Source organism: Chanodichthys erythropterus, chromosome 20 (genome assembly GCF_024489055.1).
Source record: "Chanodichthys erythropterus isolate Z2021 chromosome 20, ASM2448905v1, whole genome shotgun sequence".
NCBI classification, from domain to species: domain Eukaryota; kingdom Metazoa; phylum Chordata; class Actinopteri; order Cypriniformes; family Xenocyprididae; genus Chanodichthys; species Chanodichthys erythropterus.
In genome coordinates this window covers 22,466,458-22,478,007 of record NC_090240.1, presented here as the reverse complement: position 1 = coordinate 22,478,007, position 11,550 = coordinate 22,466,458, and the positions used below count along the sequence as shown (strand labels likewise).

The window sequence follows — 11,550 nt, the reverse complement described above, 5'->3', positions numbered from 1 at the left end:
TGGGTTTGTCCATTTTCAACCCAACTTGGGTTGTTTTTAACCCAGCATTTTTTAGAGTGTACCGTCTGAGATTTTCCACCTTCCTGTTAATGATGGCGAGTGCACTTTGGAACAAGAAAAAGCAGTTCTGTATAAAGAATATCAAATGTTTGCTCCATTCAGGGGGCAGAGATAAAGTTCCTGTCAAAATTTTAAGAGATACAGGAGCCTTGTGTAAATAGTTAAACCTTACACTGGAAATTGGCTTCCAGGCAGTACAGGGGTCTCAGTAATGGTTGTGACCTCAATGGCGATGGGCTGAGCGCAGACCTGTAGTGGGTATGTTACCAGGGTTGACGGCAGCGTCTCATAGTCTCCCACTCCACCAGGATCATCTCGGTCAAACCAAGGTGTCCTGCATTCTAACAGAGGATGACCAGTTGAGTGGCTATTGTTCATTCATGACCAACAAAAGATAATTTCATTGAATTCTGCTGTAAAAAAAAAAAAAAAAAAAAAAAAAAAAACACTTGATTTTATTTTAGAGCTTTGACATATTTAGTGTAAAACTTAATTTTATGGAAGGTGAAGATGTTTAGACAACTTAATAATAATGTTCTCTAGTAACTTAAGTGAAAATATTTCAGTTTGATTTCCATAATCAGCTGCAGTTTTTGTGTTTAATGACACTTACTTGAACACCATGTCTCTGGGCAGGTGAAGCGCACCTTATAATCGGGACAAGTCTGTCCTTCTTGGTCTGCGTTTACACAGGAAAGCCCAATTTTTGGATTGTATCTTCAGAAAAACACAGAATAATCTTTACATACACTGTAAAGCTTCATATATGATCATTTGTTTCTTGAATTAAACCTCACACTTGAAAGACGTTAGATGATGATTGGCCGGAGACAGTCTGAGCCTCTATGCCGATTGGAATCGGGCATATTTCTCCGGGATACATATTGAGAAGGTCAGCCAACAGCTCATAATCTCCATCATCATTTGGGTCATCATTGTCAAACCACTGGGTTATACAACCTGAACAAAGAAAAAGGACAAAATTAAAGTAGACCAGATGAGAGTCTTTCAAGATATCAATATGCAAACAGAGCATGCAAGATTTAAAGTAATATTTTTTTAAAGTAGGAAAATGACACCTACTCTGAGTGGAGAGTGTGATAACTGTAAATAAGAGACAGAGATTTTTGCATTTTTTTCTCTTATAGCAGCATCAGTTTTAATTGGTTTTACTAATATCTTCCTTCATAATCAAACTTACTTGTAGCAAGAACCACCCAGGTTGCAAATACCTGGGAAAGAAATATAATATAATATAATATAATATAATATAATATAATATAATATAATATAATATAACTGCAAAGGAATGACATACCTTGCTGCTCATTCTTCTGACTTTTCAGTAGGGAATCTAATAGGAGAAAAAAAATACAATTTACAATTTATAACATTGTAAATTAACAACAACAACGAATGTCATTGCTAAGTCTAGATTTTCATTTAAAAATAAAAATAAAAAAGCTGAATAAATTAATAGACAATCCATTTCTATTTGAATTTCTTCTTATTCATTTAGTGAATACAACCAGAAAAAAACTCAAAAGGACTAAGTAATAAATTTAAGATAATATAAATATCTATAAACTCACCCAGTCTTACCTGATGATTGTGCTAGTGAGAATATATCTTCTCTTTTTAAGCAGGTGTGCTCCTCCCAGACCATCTTGCAGCAGCATCTCTGTTTTCAGCTTTGGCCTAATTTCTCACCTCTCTTCATTCATCTCCAGCACTCCACCCATCTCACATGGCAAACTCCGGTCCATATACAATAATTGTCTAGTGGGTCCTGAATAGGGAGAATTTATTGTCTTGTCTAAGATCTTTTATTCCTCACTTTAAGAAACAGGGAAGTTGAGATTCGAAAGTGAAATTTCATCGCCACATAGAAGAAAAAGACAATACAGCAAATAGACTATACTTTACACAATAAACCACATCACAAAGGAAAGTGTCAAGCTTCACATTGCAGACATGAGAAGAAAAGTAGATGCGGGTTGATTTTTGTATGATTTCTTAACTTTTTTGCAGGAGTCATTCTGCTTCTGTGATTTACAATATTCTGTATGATGACTTTGCAAACGACATTATGTAGTTGGAGAAACAATGGAAACAATAACAAATAAAATGTTTGCCTTCCCATTTTCTCCAATAGCGAAAAATAAAATCCACAATAGCATAACAGTAGGAAACAAAATCATGAGCTTATGGCTTCCAGAAGAGAGAAAGGTGCCTTTAAAAAAAAATAAATAAATAAATAAATAATGCTAAAGTTGTACACTATAATGTTAAAAATGTACTTTATTTTTTTAACATTATTAAATAATTCTACACTAGCATGAAAAAAAAAAATTTAAATAATGGCATGGCAACAAAACTTTGACATCTGAGATTTAATTTGTGGTTTCTGAATTTGACTTGAAGATTCTGAATGTTAAATGGTTTAAACTTTAAAAACATTTTTTAATCATTGAAAGAATCCAAATTCAAGTTTGAATCCTCTAGAATCCCGAAAATGAAAAACTCCCTAACCATGAGAATCAGGATGTATCTATTAGATTTAGAAAAGATGAACATGAATGTACAGATTATGTACATTTTAACTCATTACACAATATAGCTACAACAAAGCAGATATTTTCAATTAAGACATTCTTTATTAATATTACATTATTAGCAATTGGGCACTTTAAATAAATATTTAGCAATCTGCTATTATACCAAAAAGAAATAATCCTTCACTCTAAAAAAAAAATGGTTCTTCAGCGGTTCTTCAGCGGTTCTTTGGGGTGGTTAAGGTGCTATATAGCACCGCTACCTTATAAAGAACCAGTAAAGCACCTGTATGGTTCTTCAGCGGTTCTTCAGTGGTTCTTCAGCGGTTCCTTGCTGTGGTTAAGGTGCTATATAGCACCACTGCCATACAAAGAACCTGTTAAGCCTCTGTATAGTTCTTTAAAGGTTCTCTAACTCTCTTATTCTCTTAGTTTAGTTGGGGAAAGGATTAAAAACAACATTAAATTACAGTGTATTTTCTAAACATAACCTGGTTCTCAACCTTTTTGTCCCCAAGCCCCTCTACACTGTTAGTGAATAAGGGTGTAAGTTGGATTGCTATAACTATTTGAGTCTGATTACTTCGTCTTTCTGCGAATTGCTCTCAATATTATAGTAGGCTACACTCAACTGCTCAAATATCTCACTTTCGGCCAAAGGATAATTTCTCTTTAAGGACCCCGTGACAGACGGTTTTTTTCTGACGTCATGACTCAAGTGACTTTCTGGAGTTTTCTTCTCGGCCGCCATTTTCTTTCCCCTGGACTCGGATGAAATAAGGTAGGTTGGAAATGTTTTAATTAATATACTCGAAAATGCAAAGGTTGAACATGTGTTTTAGCGGTTTAGAGTTAATTAGCGTTGTTTGTGAACATGAATACTAACGAAATCGTAACTAACCGAATTTTTGAATTTTCGCGGCCTGCAGTAACGTTATAAAGGTTAGCGCTAATTGAATATTTCTATTATATACAAGATGTTGCATTACTCGTTTTATTCTATAGAAATGTATTGTTGTAGTGTTTGGACCATGTAAATATGTCTCTAAATAATTTTTAAAAGAAACGTCTCCTTTACCGTGTAAGCAGCGCGTGCTATTTGAAATGATGCGGGCAGGAAGTGCGTGGGGAGCGGGAGAGACGCTCGAGTCGAGGCTGAGGGGATCCTCGCATTACAATTATTGAGTTTAGGTTTTTAAAGTAATGTTTGTCAGTTCTTTTATTTGTCTTTTTCACGTTAGCTCTGATTTGTTCGACCAAAATGACGAAGAAAGTGTGTGAGTAAAGACATATTTAAGGCTTAACGTTACTTCATTTGACTAGCGCGAGGTGTTTTTTTTTGTAGAATGAAATGGCTGAGTATTTACACTACTAATTAATTACTTGCACTGCAGCAAACAAGTTTTTTTTTTCCATTTATAAAGACTGATTCCCCTCCCCCTTTTAGGATCTAAAGCTCCTCAATGTTTGACGACTAAGGACACTTTGCAATAACTTTACATGGTAAGTAATTTCTATAAAAACGGCTATAATTGTTAATAGATAATATGAATTACCAATGTTGGACATGTTTGAATAAAATCCATCTAATGTGGTCTATTGACTTGAATGTCATCCTCATTAACAAACTTTAGACTAAGAATTATCCATTCCAAAACATTCATCAACTCCCTCTTATGCCATCTCAAATGCATGCGACTTTTTTTCTTGTTGTTTTGTTTTAATTTTTTTTTTTTTTTTTTTTTTTTTTTTTACAGTAGCCATTGACATTAAATTAATCACAGTTCCAGCTAAAAATCTTTACTGTTCTACTGAAGAAAAAAAGTCAACTTGGATGGCCTGATGGTAAGTAAATTAACAGCTAGCTTTCATTTTTCGTGAAATATCCCTTTAATCAAGAATGATTAAATATATTAGGGTGTAAAGCTAATTTATTAATTGATGCATGTCTTATTTTCAGACTTATAATTATATATTATAAATTCATAATTTTAAATGAAACCAATGACTGATTCAGATGCATTTCTTAATTACAAATCTGTAGTATTTTAGCACTGACGAAGGCCTGTGTGCTGAAACGCATTGGAAAAATAAAGAATTGATTTTTTTTTTTTTTTTAGCTCCTTTTTATTTATTTATTTATTTATTTGATCCCTCAATGCCACAAGTGTTGCTGGTATTGTCCATAAATATATTAATTGCAAATTTGGCCAGTCATTAATATGAATTATTTTCTTTTTCTTGTCCTTTGCTATTGCATATCTGCAAAAATTTGATTTCCTATTACAGATTATTGTGCTTTTTTTTTAATTAAGAAAATTAATCACAATTGCTTTATCACAGGCTGAAAACATTCACCTGAGATAAAGTCCTGAAGACCTCATCAAGGAGTACTTTCTGAGTTGAACGTAAGAACGTATTTTGGTTTATTTTCAGAAAAATAAGTCTAAATTTGTGTATTTTGTAGTTATGCTAGCAAAAGGTGACCGAATTTGTTTTTTTTATGTTTACTATTAGGATAACCAGACAGATGATTGAGGAGCAGCTCACCATGGCAATGTTCATTATTTGGAAGGAGGGGGAGAACTTCATGAACCATCTGCTGACATTGAGGGAGTTAAAGTTTTGAATCAACTTACTTCAGTTACATCAGCTTGTGCCCTGCTTCTAGGTATGACATACATCATCAACCTGGCTTGTCCGAAACCCCTTTGATTTACTTTGTATGTATATGTTAGAGCTGCACAATTTATCGTAGAAAGGTCGCAATCTCGATTCAAACACCCACGCGATCCTACTTTATTAATGACAATGATTCGCCTGCGTCTGTTAAACCTTTGACAAAAACATTCAGTGTTCATGCTGCCACTGATCCAGAGACAGCAGTTTTGAACCACACTGTAGTTATTCAAGGATTTGGTTATTTGATTTCTTTCACAAATATTAAAATTATCACATAAGTAATAAGACAAAAGGATATAAACACTGGACATCAGATAGCGATCAAAATAGAGAAAATCGAAACTAACATGGTGCTTCAAATAACTGTTGTATATAAATTACCTTGTTAAGCCACTAGGTGGCAACCAGTGACATTGTCATTGAATCATTCATTCAATAGATTGGATAAGGTTAAACCCTGATTCATCCAGTAGTGAAACAAGTATTTATTAATGAGCCATTAATATATTCAAAACCATTTTTTAAAAATAATTCATTCAAATTAAACATTTTCCGGCAATTAGAGTCCAGCTATTAATATTTTGCTAGAACTAGTAAAATAAATGTTATTTTTAGTTGTCTATTTAGAATCGTGGGAGAATTGCGATCTCTATTTGAAACCAAAAAATCATGATTCTCATTTCATCCAGAATCCTGCAGCTCTAGTGTATGTCTCGTACAAATGTGAAGTTGTATGAATATCCAGATTTGTGCAAGGGTAATCACCTTTAAAGGATTAGTTTACCCAAAAATGAAAATTCTGTCATTAATTACTCACCCTCATCATTGGAGGAACAGAAACCTCTCAGACTTCATCAAAAAGATCTTAATTTGTTTTGAGTTCAGAAAAAGCATACGCATAAAATACGAAGTATACTTTGGGCTTTACACACAGTAATGAATGTTTAAAAAGCAAAACAAAAAAGTATTGGGTAAAAGCATCCCCCGTGTTATGTTAACCTAATGATGTTATTTTGTTGAAAGGCCTACAGTTGGAAGCAGCTGTTCTCCTCTTGCCTGCACTGTTCAAGGTGGACCTGGGGTTGCTGTTTGACATTGAGGTGAGCCATGAACAGGTGACTACAGTGTGTGAAGCACAATCTAATCAAAGCACGACACTTATTGCACATTTTGTTATAATTTAGCTTATAAGGTTTGCCTTTCAAATAAATATGTGAAGATGGTTAATGCTATTATCCCCTCTTCTCCAGGGCCATGCTCAGACCAGCCCTCCTGTCATCCCAACACCTAAGATAGTGCCTAAAGCCTGCGGGAGGATCATCTCATGCAGTATGACCACATTTTGTTCACGTTGGATGGCCAGTTAATCACAGAGTAGAGTGAGGACGTCTTGATGGCACTGGGCCTCCTCCTATGTGTATATTTTGCGTTTGGAATCGAATCCAATTCAGTGCCCTAAAGGACTGAAAAAGACACTGATCTTTTTGAAGTATGTTGTTTTGAAATTGAAGGATGCAGTCGGACTTCCTGTCACTGTAAAATGAGTGTACAACTCAATCTGTGAGTAGACTTTTGGAGTCAATACTCTCTCTTGCTCCCTTTCTTATGGTTTAAGTTCCAGTTTCTATATTTTTTTTTGAAATCCCGAAGGACAAAAAAGAAACTGCAGGACTTCAGAGCATAACTCAGTATGTAAAAACAGGACTATTGTCTTCAAAAATGTACATATTTCAAGCTTGTTGCATTATTTTGTATGTGTATAAAAGGGGAGTATAATGTGAGTTTATTTGCTGCTGAAAGAAATAAATTAAAAGGTTTTGAAAGTGTAATGTATTTTGTTTTTCAGTAAGCATTTAGTACATGATTTTGAATCTTTGAAGTCATGATTTGGTAAGAAATTATTAATTATCATTCATAAAAGTGTAATTTAGAAGCATATTGACTCATCTACAGTAGTACCTGGCATGATAACAGGCCCTGCTAGCTCAAAAAACAATATATGGCACCTCTAATTTGACAAATGTGCTAGAAAACTTTAAGAATAGGTGCTATATAGCACCAGAAAAGGTTCCCCTATCATAACGAGCCAAAGAACCACTGCTGGTACTATATGGCACCTCTTATGGTTCTATATAGCACCATACGACAAGGTGCCATATAGCACCTTTAAAGATAGGTGCTATATAGCACCAAAAAAGGTTCCGCTATGATTACGAGCCAAAGAACCATTTTTGGTGCTATATAGCACCATTTTTCTTTAGAGTGTTGTTAAAGCTATCATATGGCTTCAGAAGGCTTGGAATACTGCTTCACCAACTTTTATCATGATTTTTGTTCTTTTTCAAACTTGCCATTTAAAATCACTTACATTGTAAGTGTATCACAGCTATGATATTCAGCCCAATAGCATGACTGCAAGTGTGATACTGAATATATTTTAGACACAATATTGCTAGTTACTTTGTCCAGCTTTACACAAATTGCACACAAGCAACACAGTACTGGTGGTCCATTCCTGAATAAATGCGTTTGAATGAATCCCTTGTGAACAAATTGGCTGGAGTAAATGAATGTTCAACGACTTACTTATAAAGACACTTGAATGTTTTAATCTGCAGAAAGAGTCATGAAAAATCCCTGTCAGATTATTAAACTCCTTGTTGAGGCCTGATTGCCCAATCCTATACCAAAGCTAAATTGAACTATGCTGGGAGAAAATATTCTGGGAGGGGTCAGAATTCAGCACAACACTGACACTGATACTACTATGTCATGTTTAAAGTTTATAGTTAAACGGTACTTATTCTGCTTTTTTATTTGACCTTTCCTTTAATGTGTAATATAGCGGTTTGCACAATCTGCAAAATTACAAAGCCACACCAAAGGGAGTTAAAGTCAACATAAAATCAAAATTAAATAGAATATATAAGCCCGTTTTCACAAACAGGGCTTATTATAAGTTTTAGTTCAATTAGGACATTTAAGTAGCTTTTTTAAACATGCCTTTATATTGACATATTTTAAGATTTGTCATTGCGCGTTCAATGAAAAAAAAATCACAGTTTTTGTATTTTTCATTAAAAAAATAAAGGTGATAATTAAAATAGTGTGTAAATTTTATTAATAAAATTGTGGTTCAGTGTGGTATGGAAAATATTGAGAACATTTCACTAATAAAATAAAGAGATACATTTTCCTAATTTTTTTAAGGAAATTTGCACAGTTTGAGGCTTGAATTGAGGAACCGATTAAGCCAATAAAATTAAGGAAAGAAGGCTACCGATTTATTTTAAGAGAATTAGTTCAATTATGCAGTTTTATTTAGAGACACCATTGTTAGTTCCCAGCATGCTTTGCATATGGCTGGAAATGGAGAGTAAATATTGAAATTAAGTGTTATTTTATGCGTTTTTGAAGGGAAACATCTGTTAATCTGTAAAGCTCACTTATGTTTGACATTTAAAAAAGGTTTCAGTTATGTTGAAGTTTTGATCGTTACCATTGTGCAGAAGAGTAGAGCTCATGGTTAGGTTGTGAATAACTGTATTAGTAATACCAAACATGTTGCTTTGTTCAATGAGCCACAACTTTACTATTGCCAGTGCAGCAACAAGTTTGTTCTTATTTGTGCTTGTACTAGCAGAATGCAATACAATATAATTCAAAGTCAAATATAAACTGGTCATTATTCACTAAATCATACAATTTTGAGGGTAAACTTAAAATAAAATAGCACATTTCACTAAAAATATTCAATTGTGTCATAGACTGAATAATTTAGGAGATTTTACATGATTGATTTAAGTAGCCTAGATAAAGTAATCCAACGTTAAAGGGTTAGTTCACCCAAAAATTCAAATTCTGTCATTTATTACTCACCCTAATGCCGTTCCATCCGTAAGACCTTCATTAATCTTCGGAACACAAATTAAGATATTTTTGTTGAAATCCGATGGCTCAGTGAGGCTTGAATAGGGAGCAATGACATTTCCTCTCTCAAGATCCATAAAGGTACTAAATCTAACTCAGTTCATGTGATTAAAGTGGTTCAATATAAATATTATAAAGCAACGGGAATATTTTTGGTGCGCCAAAAAAACAAAATAACGACTTATTTAGTGATGGCCGATTTCAAAACAGTGCTTCAGGAAGCTTCTGAGCGTTATGAATCAGTGTATCGAATCTGCTGTTTGGAGCGCCAAAGTCACGTGATTTCAGCCGTTTGACAGTTTGATCCGAATCATGATTCTCAGCTGTCAATCATTATGTCAAAACCTGCATTTTTATAGCATCAAATAAAGTAACTAAGACCAACTTATTTAAAGAATGAACACTTCTTACATCAGCGTGATAAAAGCTGCCTAAAGTGACAGAAAACATCTTTGGAAAATAAATATTTGACATGAAATTTGATTTGTTTAGTTCGTCTCACGGCCCATTACATTACATGGAGAGGGGGTTTATGACCTATAGAGGGTATGCATTGACGTCACTTTCCCGCCGGAACGCGCTTCCTCAGCTGCACTGAGTGGCAAAAGAACCTGCTGCGTGACTGGATTTAATAGGGGAAACTGCGAAAACGGAGTAAAACAAACGATTACACTAAAGGTTGGACTCGAAAGTGTTCCTTATAACATGCCAAAGAAACCTAATCCATGGATATTGACATGCAGCCAGGAATCATGTTTCCTGACATTTATATGTGCCTGATTTCGATGCTGGGAAAATACATAAAGCAAATCTGCCTGTGAATATTTTATATAACTACAATATAGGTAGGTTTAAATCGGAGTGATCACTTATATCAATGTTATATATATCATCATATCGTCCAGCCCTAAAACTTATTTTTGTCAGTCTTTATTTAAAAACACCCAATTATGCAGAATATAAGATGGTAAATATTTAATTGATGAGTTGTCAACACAATATATAACAATACAATATACAGTATAGGGTATGATTTTACCCCAAAATCCAACATTTTGACATAAAATGATAACTGCAAAACATGTTTCTTTGCCTGGAGTCCAGCTGTTTCTTTGAATTGCAGTGACCTTGTCCTTGCTTCTTTTTTTCAGTACCCAAAAGTTGCGTTTGCTGCTCAGTTTGTGTGTAAATGTACGATTTTGACAACATATTTCAATTTTGATATCATTTGCATTGACGTCACTTTTATATAACTACAATATAGGTAGGTTTAAATCGGAGTGATCACTTATATTTGTTATGTCATATAGTCCAGCCCTAAAACTTAGTTTTTGTCAGTCTTTATTTCAAAACACCCAATTATGCAGAATATAAGATGGTAAAATATTTAATTGATGAGTTGTCAACACCATATAACAATACAATATATAGGGTATGATTTTACCCCAAAATCCAACATTTTGACATAAAATTATAACTGCAAAACGTTTTTCTTTGCCTGGAGTCCAGCTGTTTCTTTGAATTGAAGCGACCTTGCTTCTTTTTTTCTGGAGCTTCCCTTGTCAGACGCGGGAATTCATCTTTCAAGGTAGTAAGGAAGCATAGATGTATCCTTAGCGCTGCCTTTGCTATCCCACAATCCTGTGCTTTCCATTCTGTGACAGTTGAGCTAGAAAAATAAAGATGGCGTCCAAAAGTTGCGTTTGCTGCTCAGTGTGTGTGTAAATGTACGATTTTGACCAACATATTTCAATTTTGATATCATTTCTATCGAGAAATTACTACTGTAATAATTAAATATTTGTTTAGTTCTCACCAAAGCTCGCGCTATATTGCTGTAGATCATTAAACTGTTACGCTGCCTCAGAAGTCTGTCCGAAATCAATTTCGTGAGGTACCTTCATGCACAAACGCTGCCGTACAAGTCATTCTTTTATAAGATAGCGAGGCAGCAAGACAGCTACCTAGATTTTCGGACGCAGCCTTTGATGTACGGTACATAGAGTGCCCCAGGGATGACGCTTTTTTGTAGGCCAACCCAGAAGTTAGCGGCGCACGGGTTCCCTCGACTGAAAGCCTATGCAGTTTTCCCATAGACTTTTGGAAAATCGCAGAAAATAAGCTCTGTGTTTAACAAGGGTTATGACACTTACACGTTTTGTCTATCAAGATAATCTTTACAAGTTAACACAACATTTATAGATTTTGAAGCCTAAATAAAGTCGTCAGATATAAAAGGCTAACAGTAGGCTATAAACGGACTACAGCACACCATGGTCGCGGATCAACGTCACCACCACCAAGCTTCCTCAAACTGTATTTA

At 34.5% G+C, this 11,550-nt stretch overlaps 1 long non-coding RNA gene across 1 annotated transcript; it reads left to right on the top strand.

Annotated features, from left to right (window-relative positions):
- Window positions 1-4,034: 4,034 nt before the first annotated feature.
- Window positions 4,035-7,080, top strand: LOC137009408 (uncharacterized). Its single transcript, XR_010892892.1, has 6 exons — window positions 4,035-4,118; window positions 4,373-4,460; window positions 4,959-5,023; window positions 5,133-5,286; window positions 6,321-6,397; window positions 6,548-7,080. It is a non-coding gene; the product is annotated as an uncharacterized lncRNA (long non-coding RNA).
- The last annotated feature ends 4,470 nt before the right edge of the window (window positions 7,081-11,550 follow it).